The 19,567-nt window shown below is 38.8% G+C and overlaps 1 pseudogene; it reads left to right on the top strand.

The window, feature by feature from the left end:
* Positions 1-1,880: 1,880 nt before the first annotated feature.
* LOC609397 lies at positions 1,881-2,708 on the top strand (annotated as a pseudogene).
* Positions 2,709-19,567: the final 16,859 nt, after the last annotated feature.

Below are 19,567 nucleotides of genomic sequence, written 5' to 3'. Positions count from 1 at the left end.
TGGAAATACATCTTGTTGAGCAGGACATCTTGATGTGGTACAGAATCAGATCTGCATTTATAAAAAGACATTGTGGCTGAAAGATTGAGAGTCTTTGGAGGCAAAAAGCAACTATGGAAGCAGAAAGACCTCTTAAGGGTCTATGGCAGTGGCCTATAAAGAAGAGGGTTCTATTCAGGTAGTGGTGGTGATGAGGACCGGTGACAACACTCAGCAGAGACTTGTAGGATGATACTGGCAGGACTGTTGATGAGTTTAAGAAGAAGGATGAAGAGATGTTGATGTATCATCTGCATTTCTGACATTGCCAGCTGGTTGTATATTGATGTCATTCACTGGGATGTAAAATGGGCAGAGGAAGATAGCAAGGTCTAGTTAGATCAGGTGAGGATGGGCAGGAGGCTGTTTAAGAAGGAGGGGACAACATGTTCTAGACAGGAACAGGAAAGAATGATGTATTTAGTGACTAGCAAGTAACCAAAGGGATCTAAACAGGAGATTTACATAGTTTCATGTTTGAACTTAAAGAGTGATATTTAGGCACATCCTTCATTGTATTAAGAAGTGTAAATTAGTTCAGCAATAGAAGAGTCAGAGAGATAGAACCAAAATTATTACTGCAAAGACTGGGTAACAGTGATTGGCTTAGGAAAAATAACCACAAATAACCAAAAAATAACCACTTTTTAACACTTATTCTAAGAATTGAATTTGCCTAATTCCAATTGCAGCTTTTCTGGTCTAATAAGGCCAAGCCTGCTCAGCTAATGTACTTTAAGCAGGAAAGGCCAGGAGAGTGCATGCTTCATACAATTCTAAATTCTCCCAATTAGATATGTCACCTTGCCTCCTTAGAAAGGACCCAGTGAAGGTCTGTAGAGAAGAGCAGAAGCTGTCATCTTCGAAACTTTCTCCTTACATAATATGCTCCCAGGAAAGAAGGGATAGGCTGTCTTCCTTGCAAATAATAACTGGCAATGATATCAGTTGGCACCTGAACAGTATAGGGCTAGTGCTCTAGTCAGATCAGATTACCCAAGGTCATAAATGTCAGGCTACAAGAACTAAAAGCTGCAGAGTTTTGACTAGAAAAGTGGCAGCTGAGTGCAGCCCCGGTGGCTCAGCAGTTTTGTGCCGCTTTCAGCCCAGGACGTAATCCTGGAGTCCTGGGATCGAGTCCCACATCGGGCTCCCTGCATGGAGCCTGCTTCTCCCTCTGCCTGTGTCTCTGCCTCTCTCTCTCTGTCTCTCATGAATAAATAAATAAAATCTTTAAAAAAAAAACAAAAGAAAAGAAAAGTGGCAGCTGAAAGTCACACTCTAGAAGGCACTGCAGTGACTAGGAAGAGGACTTGAGCCATGTTAACCACAGAGGGTTTTCAGCTTTACTAATGTTAGTATGAGGTGACAAGGGCCAATATTCAATTGGTGAATATTGATGTGACACATTTAGATTTATTTTACTGTCCTTTTACAAAGCTTTCAAGATTTAACCAGGAGTGACCAAATTTTCTCTAATTCATCTGATTTGCTCTGCTGGAGAGACTTGCACTCTAAGAAAAATGTAAATAAGCACCTTGTGGAAATGCATCATTTTTAAACAATTTTATTTAACTTTAATTAAATAACTTTAATTTTATTTTATCTATTAAATGACACATAGAGTCATTTGTAAAGGTAAGCACTCTCTCTTTATGCTTCCTTTCTCCTTTTTGAGGGCTAGACTTTTGGCTAGCATCGGCAGATGTTAGAATTTAGCCATAAGATTTTAAAAAATTGGCATGTTTTCAAAATCAGTCCATGTTGAAAACTTGAAGCCAAACTTACGTCTTGAGAGAATCTTATCTTTAAAAGTGAAATGGGGGGGTTGGTCCTGGGGGATGTGGAGAGCTGGCAGCAGGTCGGCGGAGCTGGGAGTCGGGTTCGCACCGTGGACAGTGAAGGAGTGCATGCAGCAGGCGGTGGCGTGGCGGCCGCGGGATCTTCCAGCCGTCCAGCCCCGGCTAGTAGCAGTCAGCAAAACCAAACCTGTGGAAACGGTGATTGAAGCCTACTGTCATGGCCAGCACACTTTTGGGGAGAAGTATGTTCAAGAACTGCTAGAAAAAGCATCAAATCCTAAAATTCTGTCTTCGTGTCCTGAGATCAAATGGCACTTCATTGGCCACCTACAGAAACAAAATGTCAACAAATTGATGGCCATCCCCAATCTCTTCATGCTGGAAACAGTGGATTCTGTGAAGCTGGCAGACAAAGTGAACAGTTTGTGGCAGGAAAAAAGGTTCTCCCGAAAGGTTAAAGGTTATGGTCCAGGTTAACACCAGTGGAGAGCAGAACAAACATGGCCTTCTGCCTTCAGAGACAGTATCCATGGTGGAACATATAAATGCCAAGTGCCCCAGCCTGGAATTTGTGGGGCTGATGACCATAGGAAGCTTTGGACATGATCTCAGTCAAGGACCAAATCTGGATTTCCAGGTGTTACACTCCCTGGAGAGGAGCTGTGTAAAAAGCTGAGTGTCTCTCCTGAGCAGGTGGAGCTAAGCATGGGCATGTCCATGGACTTCCAGCATGCAATTGAAGTAGGATCTACAAATGTCCAAGTAGGAAGCACCATTTCTGGAGAGTGAGATTACTACAAGAAACCTCCCTTAGACAAGTCCACTGCAGACCTGAAGACCCCAGTGGAAGTGGCAAAGACACACTGAGCCCAGCACAAACAGCTGTGGCTCCCATCCCGTGGGCCCGTCCAGGAAGACTAACTATGCACTCACCTGGAATTCCATTTTGAGGTCCCCTGTGTTACAGCACAGCAACACTCTCCTTGTAACCTGGAGAGAGCGTTCTGATGACTATGTGTATTGACAGGAACCATCTGTACTTAGGATCTGATGTAACAAGCTCACTGCAGATAGTAGTTTTGGATTGGATTTGAGAAATCCTGACATTTCCACAGAACAGATACCAAATCAGTAGCCAGGCATCGAGTTCAGTTTTGAATCCTGCCCAGGAACACCAACCAACCCATGAATGCCTTTCCTGGATTAAAATGTGGCCACTGATGCCTGTAATCACCAAAGTGAAAGGGATTTGCATTTGTCATCCCCCTTAATAGAAAATTTTCTCTTACAAACCCCTCCTGAGTAACTGTCTTTGTTGCTGTGGAGCGAAGTGATTGCTGACCCCAGTTCCACCACTCCCCACCCCTCCCCGCCAGTAAATATTGTCTCTACTCTGGAATGACAGTACAGGTACCCCTCCAAACCCAAATCATTGCTGATAAGAGTTTATAGCATTGGCCACCTTGTGGTGTTGATCCTGAAAATCACAGGTGTAACATAAATGGGCTTGGGCCTTTCTCACATCCTCCTGAAGAGACAGGGCTCTGAGCTTTTTCTCAGTGACGGGAGGTCAAGGCTGTGATTTCTTCACCATAATCCTTTTAATGGTGATTTCTCATCAAAGACCAGTGAATCTCCTAGCTCCCCAGAAATTGCTTCAAGGCCAGGTCAGGTTCACAGTTTCGACAAGGCCTGGCTTTGAGGTTCCCATCCCTGCGACCATTACCCAGGCACATCTATAACCTCCCCTCCCCTGCTACATTGATAAGCCAAAATTTTGTAACTTTTTGATTGTTAATAAAGTAGCAAGATCTTCAAAAACCAGAAAACACAATCCTCAGACTCATAACAGATGACTTCCGTCTGCATTGTTTAGTTCCTAAATGTCTTTTTCCCTATTTATTTAAGCCCCAGTCTTTAATTTCATGAAACAACTTTCAGAACCTGCTGCAGCTGCTGAATGTAATTTTGTAAAACTTAAAACCATTATGATTACTGTTTCAGTCAGAACTTTAACATGATGTTCCAGAGTATATTAAATAAAAATGTGAATTTGAATTATAAAAAAAAAGTGAAATGGAGTTGTCAGAAAGAAAAATACACTAAACTACTAATTAATGTGTTTTTAAAGGAAATAAATAAAATCTTAACTACTATAAAAGTAAGAGAAAATCAGCCTTAAATTACATGGGGAAAGTTAAGCAGGTTTGTGTATATATTAGAAAAGTCTGAAATGCCAAAAGCTTTCAAGCCAATAGAATATTCTTGATCATTTCTTTTAAAAACTAGCACTTCTCTGGTGACAAAAGATTTATTTTTCACTTCTGGCAATTTAGTAATTATTAACTCTTCCATAATTAATGAGTAGAAGCTGAATCACATGTGGGAATCTAATTTTTATTATAATGAGGCTTTTCATGTTTTCAAAAATAATTGTCTAATTTTTTCTCCAAGGATTAACAATTAATAGGTAATTTCAACATTGCTGTGTTCATATCTCCTGAGATTATTAAATGTGAATAACTTCTTATAAACAGAATTCTCTGGGGTGGAATTTCTCATCCTTTGCAGCTCCTTGGAATGACATGTCCCAAGAGAACTGTGAATTTGGAAATGGCAAGAATTAAGCCCAGACTTGTTCAGCCGAGAAGTGTCTGGGTGTCTACCGATGGAGGTGACTTCACTACCCCCCTTGACCTTCTGTTGAAGGGCCAGTCTGAGTCTGGTGATTTCATCCTGAAAGAGTCTTACCATTTTAGGGCTGGAATTGGAAATGAGAAAAAAAAGACAATTTTGTCTTATATTTTTCACACGTAGTAAGAAAACAAAGCGAAATGTAAGTGGGTGACATTCAAAGCACCTTCTCTATCTTTACTAGATAACCCGAGATATCTGAATTTCTTTTATGTTCAATCATAGTATGATCTTTAATGCTGAACACTAGTATTCTAAAGCAAGTTCTAGCTAGTAACTCCAGAGTTGTACTGTACTGAAACTTAAAAAAAAATCATTAGTGGTAAAGCTTCCCTTGTGATCACTTGTTAACAGGTAGGCTTGATGGGTCAATGGATTGGTGTGACCTCTGCCAAAGTGGGGATCACAGCCGGTTCATTGTTGATCCTGTTTTCTCTCTGTGGATGTTTGCAAGGCTTCAAGCTATGTTTCAGTGTAACAGAAGAGCATATAAGTTGAAGAACTTGTTTTTTAGTTTCTAGGAGTTATACTTCATTTTTGAAACAGGATACAACAATTTGAAGGGCATTATTACTTTGCCAATTTAATCTGCATTTGGCTAGAACACACTTCAAGTTCTTGGGAGAGGGGCCAATTGTTATGCAAATTTAGACTGCTGCCTTATTATAGTTGAGGCAAAGATGTGCAAAAGGAGATAGCAGCTGTTTAGATGAAATAAGAATTTAACTGGATTTGAACCCTGTTGAAGGCCAGACAAATTTAGGCAAAAGCCTAAATGAACACTCTATAATGTTAGAAATTAAGAATACACTGTTATCTTCTTACAGGATATAATGTTCTAACAAAACTCCCATTACAATTCCAGATTGGGCTGGTTGATAATAATTCAAAATAAGTAAACGAGATTCCTTATTTAAGTTATAAAGTATAGGAGAAGTAATCCAAAATGGTTTATTAAGTACAACAACAAAGGCAAAGATGATTATTATAAAGACAATTACCATGAATCCTATTAGATTATTTCTATTTCTATATTTCTTTCATTTGAGATTTTCAAAGATGTTTACATCCAAAGAAAGAGCCAAGACAGTTTTCCTAAACCTTCTTTGGAGAGTTAACAATAGCTTGTGTGTTAGCGTTCATTTTTATAGCAAAGATGAGAGCAAAAAATAAATTATAAAAAGTGGATATTCAAAATGGCTCTGAAACAGGGAAAAAGTAAGCCTGTCTGGCTCTATATTGCTTCTATTTCCCTTGCCACTGTGACCTATAGCTTAGAAACTTCTGCTTAGCCCTGCAAGAATCACAGCTAAGATTTGCAAAAACTGCTCTTTACCTCAAACCTACCTCATTGGAGGAGAAAGGAAGTATGTACAGAAATGACTATCCTAGGTTTAAGATCAACAGGAATGACAGGACTAGGTTCTTGTATGTGAAGACGAACTTAAAGGAAGCTTGAATTTTTTTAATTATTATTATTTTTTTATTTATGATAGTCACACACACACACAGAGAGAGAGAGAGGCAGAGACACAGGCAGAGGGAGAAGCAGGCACCATGCACCGGGAGCCCGACATGGGATTTGATCCTGGGTCTCCAGGATCATACCCTGGGCCAAAGGCAGGCGCTAAACCACTGAGCCACCCAGGGATCCCAGAAGCTTAAATTTCAAGTTGAGGGGAGATAGTTCTTTAGGAAGGTAGTTTGCTGGCTTTTTGAATAAAGTCCTTTTCTTTACCCCAACATTTTGCCCCTTGGCATATTGGCTGTTCCTGCAGTGAGAAGCAGAACAAGCTTGGACTCTGTTACAGCTCCGTTGAGAAAAATGGAAAAGTTTCTAAAAGTTTTGCCTGGGGTCACTCATATCTTACCTAAATTCAGAAAAATGGGAAACTTTAGAATTAGAGGTTTCAATCCACTTTAACATCTGTTGGCAGCTATGTCAATTACTAGCTTGAGATAGTATGTAGCTTCAACAATAGTTTGAACTACAATTCTTTCTATGTCTTCTCATCTTTGTGAAGTTTGGTTTTTGGTCATCTGATAAAAGCAAGTTTTGTGTGAAAATCAAAGTGGAGCAGAAAATGACAGTGGTTAGGCCTGATCTAATTTCAGGGTTTGAAAAGGTGTGCAGTGTCTCTGACAGGCACATACGTCTCATTAGAGTAATTGTGGTTATTTAAGAATGAAACAAAACTGTTGTTTTTTTCTTTCACAAATTTTTTTCTCTTTTTCTTTCTCTTGTCTTCCTTTGCCTTTCTTCAGAGACAATGCTATGAAGCAAGGTCGAGTGGCTGGCAAAGCCCAGGAAGTTGCAAGGACAATGAAGTAACAATGGGGCCAAAAAAAGCTTCAGAGGTGGTGGATGGGTGGTTAGGAAATCTGTTGTATACAGGAGGAATGAGCAAGTAAGCAAACATTAAGGATATTAGGAGCCAAATTTCTCACTGTTGGAGGAATTTGTAAAGAAGGAAAACTAGAAATTTGTAAATTCAAATTTGTAAAGAAGGAAAACTAGAAAAGTATTGAATTGGAACTGGAGTTGTTGACATGAACTCACCCCCCCAAAAACAAAAAACAAAAAACAAAAAAAAAAACAAAACCCTGGTAGGTAAATAGATACAGAAGTAGATCTAGATACATGTGTATGTCTATGTGTGCATATTTAATTTCTAAATATATCCACTTAAGAAGGCCTAGAAGCAATGATATACCTCAGTAGCAACGAGAACGTAGAGCACCAGGCTTCTGTTTCCAAATATCATATTCCCCTAAAATAAGCCAAGACTCTCGACATAATTGACTGATTCAAGGCTGACACAGAGAGAGTACAAGTTGAGCCTATATATCATATGGGGCCATAAAGTAAAAAGGTTCCAAAAAATTGTTGGAGACACTTCAAAAAGACACAGGACCTGCCTTGAAGGGGTCCCACTTGTATAGAGCAATTTGATCATCAAAATAAATAATAATATCAACAGTTTATTATCCATTGGAAGACATAGAAACCTATGGATCCACACTGATAAAAACAAATTAAAAAATAAATAAGCAAGGAGAAAGCAAAGGTCATGTTTACAGAAGACTGCCAACTAATAATTGTAATGCTGGTAAATAAAATCATCCTTTGTCAATTAGCTTAGTGGTGTTGGGTTCAGGTAGGAGTCATCCATGGAAACGAAAGCTGTGGAGTAAAGGTTTGATGAAGAATAAGGTATTGATAAAGTCTCAGAGTACCTTCCTATAAAATATTTATCAATTACATATGGAAAAATGATGACTTTATGGTGAAAAAAATCTGACATGAACTTGATTGCGTGCTTTCTGCTATGATGTCTTGAGATCACAGCATTATTTCTGTGAGGTTCCAGTGAAGGATACAGGACCTAAGTCTGGACGTGTGTAAATATCAGATGGAAATAGGTGAAGCACATCTTTCAGGTAGGAGGGTTTATACTCTTTAAAACTCTCAAAGTCAAGGAAAACAGGGAAGGATGAAGGTACTGTTTCAAATTGAATAGGAGACTAAAGAGATATGACAACTAATGTAATTTGAGGTCCTCAATTAGATCCAGGGCCACAGATTTTAATTATATATATATATATAATATATTATATACATATTATATATAATTATATTATACTATCTTTTAAAATATATATTATATATTTAATTATATGTATGAAGTTCAGAATACAATACAAATTTTGGGTGCCATAGTAAAAGAAATACAAAAGTTCTTTGTACACCTCTTACAACTTTTTCAAAATTTTGAATCTAAGTTTTAGATTCAAAATAAGTTACTAGAAATTTGTCAACCTAAAATGTAAAGTAATATCAATAATAATGTTACTATTTAGTAGACTGGGTGAAAAAGATATTTAGAGTTGTGTGAGTTTAGGTTGTGGAGAGAATGAATGAAGGCTTTAGGGACTGAAGAAGACTGAAGTAAGCTCTGACAGTATTTTGATAAAAAACAGAGCAGGGAGGAAGAAGAAGGGCATTCCAGGTCAGAGAAACACTAAGAACAAAGGATTTGGGATGGAAATGAATATGGTGTGCTTGACAACCAGCAAATAAGCAATGGCTGAGCTGAAGGACTTGTGAGAGAAATAGAGATGGGTTGAAAATGTGATAGGAGTCCGCAGTATGGATGGTTCATCAATACAAGGCAGAGCAAATTAAGGTTTGATCTCAGTTTCAAAAGAACTTGTAGACCAAAAGTTCAGGCAAAGCAAGATAGAAAATGATGATTTTGTGTTTTACTTTGTTCACTGAATTTTTACAAGCAATTTTACCTGAAAGATATATCATGAGCTCAAACTTTATCATTGGCTCGATGTTACTCTGTTTTGGGTAAACTATTATCCATTCACTCAACAGATATGCATTACCTACTTCTTTGAACACATCAGAACCCACTGTCACCTAAGATCTTTGCATGGCTCTTCTCTCTAAGAAAAACATGCTTCCTGTAGATTATCATTTTAATTTATTTAACTTTAAAGGAATAGCCTTGAGTTTGAATTTTAGAACCATATTAAGAATGCTTAACTTATGGGGCACCTGGGTGCTGAATCAGTTGAGCATCTGCCTTCAGCTCAGGTCATGATCCCAGGGGTCCTGGGATCTAGTCCCAGAGTGGGGCTCCCTGCTCAGAAGGGAGTCTGCTTCTCCCTCTTTCCCTGCCCCGTCCTCATGCTTGTGCTCTCTCTCATGCTCTCTCCTGTGTGCTCTCTTTCTCAAATAAAACCTTTTTCTTTTTAAAGAATGCTTTTTTTTCATAATAGCAAGTTTTTCCCAATGCTAGTTGAAAATATCTTCAGAAAATGACAAAGGCCTTCTCTAGAGTTTTATTAAAAATTATTTATTACCTGTCCCTCCCCAACCCACCACCACTTCTAGGAAAGCAGAAACTTCCCATGGGTGATGAGTGAAGTCTGATAAGACAGATCTCAGTGACTGAGCAATAGGATGGCATTTATCTTGGGAAGTTCAGTCATAAAAATTGTATTTACCTATATAATTTTCCATTTTTATTGACTTATAACTTTACATAAAGTCTAAAGAATATGTAGACTAAGTTAGGAAGTAATGGTTCAAACTTGAGTTTTTAGTATTGTTAAAAATTGCTAAAAATTATTTGGGTAGATCAAGCAACTTCTTTTCTCATTGATTTGTGAAGCCATTGACATCCCCTCCTCCATTATTATACGTATCATTTCTGTCTGGATGACTGTTCTTTTCTACTGGTCTATCTCACACATTTTATATCATTAACCCAATATGTACTGATATAAGTTTACAATGTATTTTCATTTCTGAGCACATAAACTCCTTTCATTAAACTCTTCTTTTTCATAGATATTCTTTTTTTTTTTCATAGATATTCTTGACTCATTTGTTTATTCAAAAGTTTAGAATCAGTTTCACAACTACCAGGTTTTTGTTTTTGTTTTTTTTAAAGGAGAAATTTCCATAGGGGTTGCATTTTGTTATAAATTAACTTAGAGAAAGCCAAATACAATTTGTACTTTTTAGGTCATTTTTACCTTGCAGGATTAAATACATTTCAAAGAAATGCACTTGCATTAAATCTGGAAGGTAGATGAAACAGAGGCTCTTCTTTCTGTGATGGTAATAGTTGACTGACAGGTTCTGGCAGACACAAATTATTTAAAGGCCAGACTGCACATGTCACTCTCTGGTGGTATGGGCAGCTGTGATAGCAACACCAGTTTCCAGATGTTTCCTGAGAATTCCTTGAGAATAGCAGCAACAGTTTTCTGATATTTTGATAGTAGTTGCATGGCATGGCTTTGCAATCTGATGGTAGTCTTATGGCTTCCACCTTTCCATTAATTTCAGCAAAATTTTAAGTGCCCAATTCCTTTTCTGTATGAAACATCCAGACTGATTTCTCTTTCCTGCACTGAAACTTATTCCCATAAACAGATTTACATAGTATGGAATCTGAGATTATCTTAGCAGTTTGGCCGGCCTAAAAGCTAAAATGACCTAATTGCCAGTGAAAAATGAGATACTGGTGGTTAATTGAATAAGTAGGAAAACTACCTATTACATGATTACTTGAGGTTCCCTGGAAGAAAGGGGCTATTTGAGGCACATTCTTTTTTTTTTTTTTTTTAAGATTGTATTTATTTATTCATGAGGGATACAGAGAGAGGCAGAGACCTAGGCAGAAGGAGAGCACCCCAGGATCATGCCTTGAGCTGAAGGCAGACATTCAACCACAACCCACCCAAAAATGTGCCCTTGAGGCACATTCTGTAACTGCTGTGATAAACCGTTGTGATGGAACTAAAGGATACCTATCTCCATTTTAGGTAGTGGCTAATTCCAGAAATAATAAAAGGCTTAAAGAAAGCGAATAAAATGTCCTGAATTTTAAATGGTAATCTCACAGCATACCCTGAGGACAGGAGACCTTCTCTGACTGCTCTAAGAATGTCTTTTCTTGTAAACCCAGAGTTAATATAGCTGAAAAAATAAGAGTCTGATCTTGCAGTTTGAATTCATAGCTTCATCACATTTCTTTTTTTTCAAGTGGTAAAATTTTAATTTTTTTTATAGTGGGCTACATATTATTCCAAAGTATAAATATAACAATTTAGGCAACCCTTTTCCTATTGGTTGATAATTAAACTGTTACCCAAGTTTTTAGCACTGTGAATAATATTGCAATTAATAATCATAGTTTCAGGCTTATATAGTAATGCTTTTATTTTTATTAGGTTCCTAGGAATGCTATTTCTTTCTTTCTTTCTCTTTCTTTCTTCTTTCTTTCTTTCTTTCTTTCTTTCTTTCTTTCTTTCTTTCTTTCTTTCTTCTTTCTTTCTTTCTTTCTTTCTTTCTTTCTTTCTTTCTTTCTTTCTTTCTTTCTTTCTTTCTTTCTCCTATTTTATTTAAATTCAATATGCCAACATATAGTATAACACCCAGTGCTTATCCCATCAAGTGCCCTCCTTAGTGCCCAATCACCTAGTTACCCCCTTCCCCCCTACCCATCTCCCCTTCCGTAACCCTTTGTTTGTTTCCCATGAGAGAGTTAGGAGTCTCTCATGGTTTGTCTCCCTCTATTTTTTCCCCACATTTCTATGGGAAATTTAGGACATTGATTACGTAAGTGTGTAACTTTAAGAATGAGAGAGAAGGAACAGTTGCTGGATTTGAATGAACCTGGGTTCTGTGAATCACCAAGCCTTGATGAGCTATTTTGCTATCAGTAGTCCCTTCTCATAGATGAAGCCTGTGCTGTCTTGCTTGAAAGTCCTGCAAGGGTTTGATTTGAGGCAGTTACCTCCAAAGGGATTCTAATTCTCTTCATGTCTGCTTCATCATTGCCATCAGATCCACATTAAAGTCAGATTCCAGCATGTCTCAGGAGAACAATTATGGAGTGGAAAGCAAAGTATCTTAAGATTTTTTAATCTACCTTGGTAGAAACCAGAGCAATATGTATGAGAATCAATTCAAAGAGTGCTGATGAGGAAGGAAGAAGGTTGTTACTGCAAATTGAATTTATCTATACGGGCAATTATTAGAGATGTGCATTCAGTGTGCTCAAATATGTTCGAGAGGCTGAGATCAGCACTGGAAATCTGCTTGACTGGCAAAGAGAAGTCTCAGTGGTGGCCTTCATTAGATTAAAATGGGGTGCCAGACTTCCCTGTCATGATGGCGGCTGTGGTAGACATTAATTTTCGTTGACAAAATTTAAAAAAATATATATTTTATTTATTTATTCATGAGAGACACACAGAGGGAGGCAGAGACACAAGCAGAGGGAGAAGCAGGCTCCCTGCAAGGAGCCCGATGTGGGACTCGATCCCGGAACCGGGATCACGCCCAGGGCTGAAGGCAGAAGCGCATCTGCTGAGCCACCCAGGCGTCCCTCATTAACAAATATTTCAAGTCCTCTACTGAGAACATCACAAAAGTGGCCTTGTTAGTTAGTAGAGGGTGTGTAACTAATTCTGTTCAATAAACTGTTAGAGAACTTGACACACAGCATTTGCAGGCTATTACATTTAATTGCTGAATCCACACTTCCAGAGCATTTCTTCCCTGTGCTATGGTGACAGGCAATGTTTCCAGGTGGTGGCTATTTAATGAGCTCGGTCCATTGAGTAACTCTGGGAGTAGAACCCCCTTGCTGACTTGCTATGAACAAGTGGTATAAATAAAACCTAAATCTTTCATATACAAATAAAACCACTGATATTTGAGGATCGTTTATTACAGCATTGCTGGGGAACATGAACACAAAGACCTGACCACTGACTGACCCATGAGCTGGACCGGGCGCTTGGAGGCTCCTCACCCCTCCCCTGTCCTTGGAACATGGGTTCCACTTGTGTTTTCCTCTTCCAAGGACAGAGCTTTGAGATGGTGATGTGATGTTGAAAGCACTTGTATGGTGTATGTGACTGAGCCCAGTTAGGGCCTCCTTACAAACTTAAGATTTGGAGGGCAGGTGCAGGGATCCATTCATCTTGCTGCTGCCCAAGATAAGTGTGGTATACAAAGTCCTCTTTGCTGTTATTAAAACTTCCATCTTCCTACCTGGAGTGTTGCTTCTTTCTTCAATGTCTCCCTGCCCTCAGTGTATTAGATTACATTAGGACAGCTCCTGACAGAGGGTTGTGAACCAAGCTAAATTTAATTTATCTTGACCTAGAGGAAGAGAAATGTTGAGGGTTTATCATGTTATCCATTTTTTCCGCTACATCATGGTATACCCCAGAACATTTCCCAAAATACTGCCTTTACCAAAGCACTGGGAAATACATTGACAAGAGAAGCATCAATTTCCTTAGGAAGGCCTGTGGTAAGTGCCTTATGAAAGCTGGAGCTGACAAAGGAAGATGCCATGATGAAATGGACCACTTCAGCAGGATGATGGGATACCAGAAATGCAGTGCTGTGTGGTAGCTCTTAAACGCCACACACAAAGTGCAGATGGGCAACAGGACCAAAGCATGAATTGCAAAGATTTGCCCTACAGGCACCACCATCTTCTTAGGACTCACATAACATTGGCATGAGCTGCATACCGACTCTTACTTGATATGTAAGTCAAAAAATGAAACACTGAATCCTACTGCCCTGTTGGTGAGAGTGCAATCTGGTGTAGTCACTGTGGAAAATAGTATAAAGATTCCTCAAAAAAGTTAAAAATTGAACTACCAAATGAGCCATAGATGTGAGTTTCTATTAAATCTCAGTTTAGCATGCTTGTTTGGCCTCTGCAGGGATGGATGTGCCATGTAAAATGCAGCATGTCTGTAACCTTTCCAATGTGAAGCATGTCTGCAACATGTCTGTAACCTTTCCAATGTGAAGGATAAGTTACTGTACCTGTGAACACCTGCCTCCATGGAAGAGGCACAATGCTTTTTGGCATCTTTAAATTTGAAGACAAAATATGCAATCTTTGCAAATGCTGCTTCAACTCATTTACAGGATCGCTCACAAAGCTGCCTAATTTGGTGAAGCCCAGAGGCAGCTCTGGAGCTGGTGCATCCTGGAGGGTAAGCACACAGTGATGCTTGAGAGTATGCAGCAGATCATTGTACTGAACAGAGGCTTCAGTAAGCCCCAGTGACAATCACAGTGTGGAATTCTAGAAATGTGGAAGAACTCCATGTCCTTTTTGTCCAACGTGTGTTGAAAAATGGCTCTTGGCTTGCTGCTAGACTCTTATAGAGACTGAGGAGCTGGTCACAGGACATTGAGTGACCATAAGACTTGAGGTGTCCATTACAAACTGGGTGTGATACAACCCTTCAAGGAATGGTGTGAAAGGTGCAGCTGCTGTACATAATCAAGAAAAAGTGGTATATGGGTCGTGAAGCTTCAGCAGGCCCTACAGGTATGAAAATGCTGTATCTGTCGATAACATATCTCCATGACATCCACTTCTGCTGTATTGCCACCTTTCCCTCAAACCGCAACTAAGACCTCATGGGCAGTTTCTGATAACCAGTTAACCCAGGGAGAGAAAAATTGAGCCTGTTTCCAGATGATTCTGGTACAACCCTAAAGTAGGCTGCCACTTGGCCTAGGCTAAAAACTGAAGAAGGAAAAACCTCTCCAAAGGCAGACTTTGAACAATATATCTGGTGTTTGTTCTCTCTAGAAGTATGCATCTGCATGTATTCGTTGGTAGTGAGTGTCAGTTTGGAGCTGGAAGTGACTTGGAGAGAACAAGAGGATCAGCAATAAGGAGTCCACAAAAGAGGTAATGGGCAGGCAAGTTGGAAAACACAGAGTGTGACAGTATGCGTGTCCCGGGTGGATGTCCCCCCTGAGCCTTTACTGTAGGAGGGGCTGCCAAAATAGGGTCACAGAATGACGATTCTGTGGGTGTCAGTCAGCCTCCTTCCCCACCTTCCCCAGGGTTTGCACCATGGACTCATGGACAGCGTGGCCATGGTGGCAGGGCGGAGGTCATGCATGTGTTCAACAGCATGGATTTCCCTTTCCCCAGCCTGGCTACTGTTCTAGGTGAGTACCCAGGCTGTCAACTATGAGTAACACTGAGCCTCCAAAGCGGCACAATACCTTGTCTGGACCAGCTAGGTTCCTGCTAAGATTTAAGTAATATTCTTTCCCTTTCTTCATTGAAGGGGTAGAGAATTGTTCTCACTGGAATGGATGCTTACTTTTTAATATGGACTCCCCTCTATTCTGTTTCTCCCAGCACCAAATTCTCTGCATTTGCTGAGTTCTTATTCTTTGTCATATTTTACATATCATTGCTACTGCTACTGGTGATGGAGCTCATTTTACAGAAAAAAAATGATGCCCACAAGATTTATGGGTCTCATGGTATCCCTTATCTCCTAGAAGAAAATAACATACCCTGGGATGCGGGCTTTCTGTCACATAAGATGTGGTGTAGACCCTGAACCAGGAGCCTATACATTCTGTTATAGCTGAAGACATGGTTCCATGGATTAAGGACAATTTGAAACAGTTTATTGAACTTTCTTCCTTGAGGAAGTGCATGAGAAAACACCATCTCCAGGTATGCTGTTCTCTTGGCTTTTCACCTTTTCACCTTCTTCCCCTTTCTGGTGCAATTCTAACATCCTACATCATCAGTGTGAACTGTGCACTTCCAGTTCCAACTGTGTTACTTTACAGAAAATGTTGGCTGCAGAATGGGTGGCTGTAGAAAGAAATGAACTCATGGGGGGATGTGTTCCTCTGGGTGCAGGTAGAAACAAACACACTCATGGGAAATGCTAGCGATGCTATTACATGGTATGGAAACTTTAAAAAGCATCTACCCCTATAAAATATGGAAAGGGGTTGTGGGGGTTACTGGCTTAAAGCTTGCTAGGTACTAAGCTCCGAGCATTTTAGCTAAGGATATTTCATAAGGGATGAGTGGCAACTTCTCTTTGTTTTTGTTTTTTGTTTTTTTTTTTGAAGATTTCATTTATTTATTCATGAGAGACATAGAGGGAGAGAGGCAGAGACACAGGCAGAGGGAGAAGCAGGCTCCGTGCAGGGAGCCTGATGTGGGACTTGATTCCGGGCCTCTGGCATTACACCTTGAGCCAAAGGCTGATGCTCAACCGCTGAGCCACCCAGGCACCCAAGTTCTCTCTGTTTTAAAGTCCCACCTCAGGCAAGTTAAAATCTCTTTACAATATGGAAAATTTCAGTTCGTTAATTTTGGTTTTCTTTCGATTGAAACTGTGGTTATCTCTCTATATTTTCATGACTGTTTCCATGGAAAGGTAGGGAAATATATATTAGCTACACACACACACACACATGCGCATGTGCACACACACACACACCTGTCACATATTGTGGTGAAAAAAAGCAATGGTCAAAATTTATTTCTAATTTTAGATAATCCAGACCCTAGCTCTGGTTCTTTCTTTAAATACTTTTTACATGATAGGAGATTCTCTTAACCTCCTTGAACCTCTTTGAACCATCAATTAAATATGATGAAAAGTACGTGAGGTGTTTCATAAGTTTGCTATGAGGCTTAAATAGAAGGATGTGTTTGGATTTTGTCCTTTGTAAATGTAGATGCTGTAGAAATATTTCTTTCTCGTTTTTTTCTCAGATTCTCGCATCAAAAATTTCTCAAGGGGAAGATTGTGGCTTATTCATTTTTGACTCCTCCAAACATCTAGCATCGTGCATTGTACATGATAGTTACTTAGCCATTGTTGAACTTCTTAGTTGAAATGAGAACAAAACATTAGTGCACAATATAGGATTTTGGTGAACTGGGAACGTCCTCCGTTCACCGGGTCCCTCTCTGTATATTATGTTTTACAGTAGCTAAGTAATCAAAGAGGCTTACTGATTCTAAGGCAGTGACTCTTTACATTGAACCTTTTTAGTAGCCTCTTAGTCCAGTGCCATTGAACATACCCTCACTAATTCTACCTTTCTCTTGCCTTCCCACCAGGCAGTATCTTGCCTCTCCACATCGGCCTGACATCCATCCCTGTTATCTCTGCCGCCTCCTCAACAGTGGACCTTTGCTCAACTCCCAAACTATGCCACAAATAGAAGAAACCTCTAGTAGGGTCAATGGTCCCATAGACCTACTCTTCAGGATGTGTCCTGATACCACCAGACCCAAAACTGAAAGTAAAACCTTGAGGTCTAGAATGTGAATTCTTTGTAACATAATTTCACTTAAAAGGGAGTAAGAGGAGCACCTGGCTGGCTCAGTCAGTGGAGCTTGCAACTCTTGATCTTGGGGTTCTGACTTCGGGCCCCACCTTGAGTGTAGAGATCACTAAAACTAAAATCTTTAAACAACAGCCACAATAGCAACAGGGAGTGAGACTCACAGGTAAGTTATCATCTTGCCCTAGAAGAAGACATCTTGCTGAGTTTGTTTTGCTCACTCCCTACAAAAGCATCACATTTTTATTTTACTTGATTATAAAGTATGCAACTCACTTCAGTGAAATGGTTTTAATAACTAGAAAAACTCCCAAAAGCGAGTGTCATCATGTAATATGAATTACTTAACCTTATGTGGTACATGACCCTGGATGCTAGGTTTTTTCAAAATGTAATTCCAGCAATTGCAGATAGTTTGGCGATTTGTTTATTTGCTTCATTAATTAAATCTTTTGTAAGTTTGCAACTTGTTTTCCTTCTTTGCAAAATGAGTTAAGTTCTGTATTTCAAAAGTAAGGTTGAGTTTCATAGTGATAAAATATGAATCTATGAAGATTCGTTCTCATTAGTGGTTTATCAGGAAGTTGTCATTAGGATATCAGAACACCTAGGAAACATTTATTCTAGATTTAGATAGAAGGTGAACAAGCAATTGCTTTGGTGAGTTCAGAGCATTTCTAAGTTATCTTGTTTGGTCTAATTTATTTAAAGGTATCCTGACTGTGGAAGGGCTGAGTCTGCAAATAGATCTAGTTGAGTGCAGGAGTGTGAGAATATGGATGTGTGTGCATGTTTGTGTAGTGGGGAAGCTGGAGATGAAAATCAAAGTCCTGAAGCATGATTGTTGATATCACAACATGTCATGAAAGTCACCTATTTGTCATTTTGCAGTGTGTCCTGTCTACACAGGTTTGTTCTCTGCTTTCTGAGGTTGTGGTGGCCATTTCAACTTTTCTAATTTAGTTATTTTGAGTGACTCCTCGGATATCTTCCACTAGGGGAATTTGTGATTTGTCATTATTGTAATTCTTGGGGTCATCTGCATAGAATATCCTCTTTTCCTTTATTGTTTAGAAATATCAAGAACTGTCTTCCTTCTTAATCTGTTCATGTCTTTTTCTGTTAGCATAAAGTAGTGACTCAAACATTTTTCATAAATGAAAAGTCTACTTGGTTTCTCTTGAAGTCTCCTCACTTTAGGGATAGGGAATAAGTAAATTTCAATAAGGACCAAATTGGACCGACTAAAGATTGATTGAAACTGTTAGAAAATTTCTTAAATAAATTTACCATCAATCCTGAGATAATTCTGAATCCCAAGTTTTACTCAAAAAAACCCCCACAATAATGTGGAGTTGGCTTTGTGTTTTAAAGAGAAAAGGAGCACAACAAGATTTCCTTTAACTGTTACAGACCTGAAGTCCATGAAATTTATTAAAGAATTATACATCAAAGTGAATCTTTTGATAGCATTTAGTTACATGTACAATAAGTTATACCTGCAACTACCATCAATAATCAATATCTTTCTCTCATTTAAAAAAGATTCTTTTAGTATTCTTTTTCAAACAATAGTGGTCATGTTTTCTGGGCTATAGCCTAATATGAAAGGAAATATTTGAAATCTGGAGGTTTTCAATTTTCACCCCAGTTATCATTTTAGTCTTATTGTACTATTATATAGGACTGTTGAAAGGAGTATATAAAATTAACGAGAATATTTACATCTAAAAACATATTTTCAACTTATTGTATTTCTCTTTAAAACATTGTGATAGTTTTGAATCTTAATAAAAAGAAATCAGTCAAAAGTATTTCATATCTTTATTTCAATGATATCCAGCTGTACAAATAAAGCTCTAATGTTGATTAAAACAAGTTTGTGTTATATATTTGAATGGATATAATCCACCAGGAAATGAAAAATGAATATTGACTCTGAAAATTCTTGGTGTTACAAAATTTCTTCCCTGCATTCTGGATTTTCACATAAATGAAATATTTGTTCATAGTAACAAAGACATAAATAAAATAATGACTCACTTTACAGTATATAAAACTCTTGACACTAAAAATTCAAAAAAATCAAAAGAAATATTTTTTCATTCCATTTATAAGGAGTCATTCTTTTTTTTTTTTAAGATTTTATTTATTTATTCATGATAGTCACACAGAGAGAGACAGAGAGGCAGAGACACAGGCAGAGGGAGAAGCAGGCTCCATGCAGGGAGCCTGACGTGGGATTCGATCCCGGGTCTCCAGGATCGCGCCCCGGGCCAAAGGCAGGCGCTGAACCGCCGCACCACCCAGGGATCCCGATAAGGAGTCATTCTTATTG

Source organism: Canis lupus, chromosome 19 (genome assembly GCF_011100685.1).
Source record: "Canis lupus familiaris isolate Mischka breed German Shepherd chromosome 19, alternate assembly UU_Cfam_GSD_1.0, whole genome shotgun sequence".
Taxonomy (NCBI): domain Eukaryota; kingdom Metazoa; phylum Chordata; class Mammalia; order Carnivora; family Canidae; genus Canis; species Canis lupus.
The sequence above is the reverse complement of the archived record's forward strand: the minus strand, read 5'-3'. Positions and strand labels throughout refer to the sequence as shown.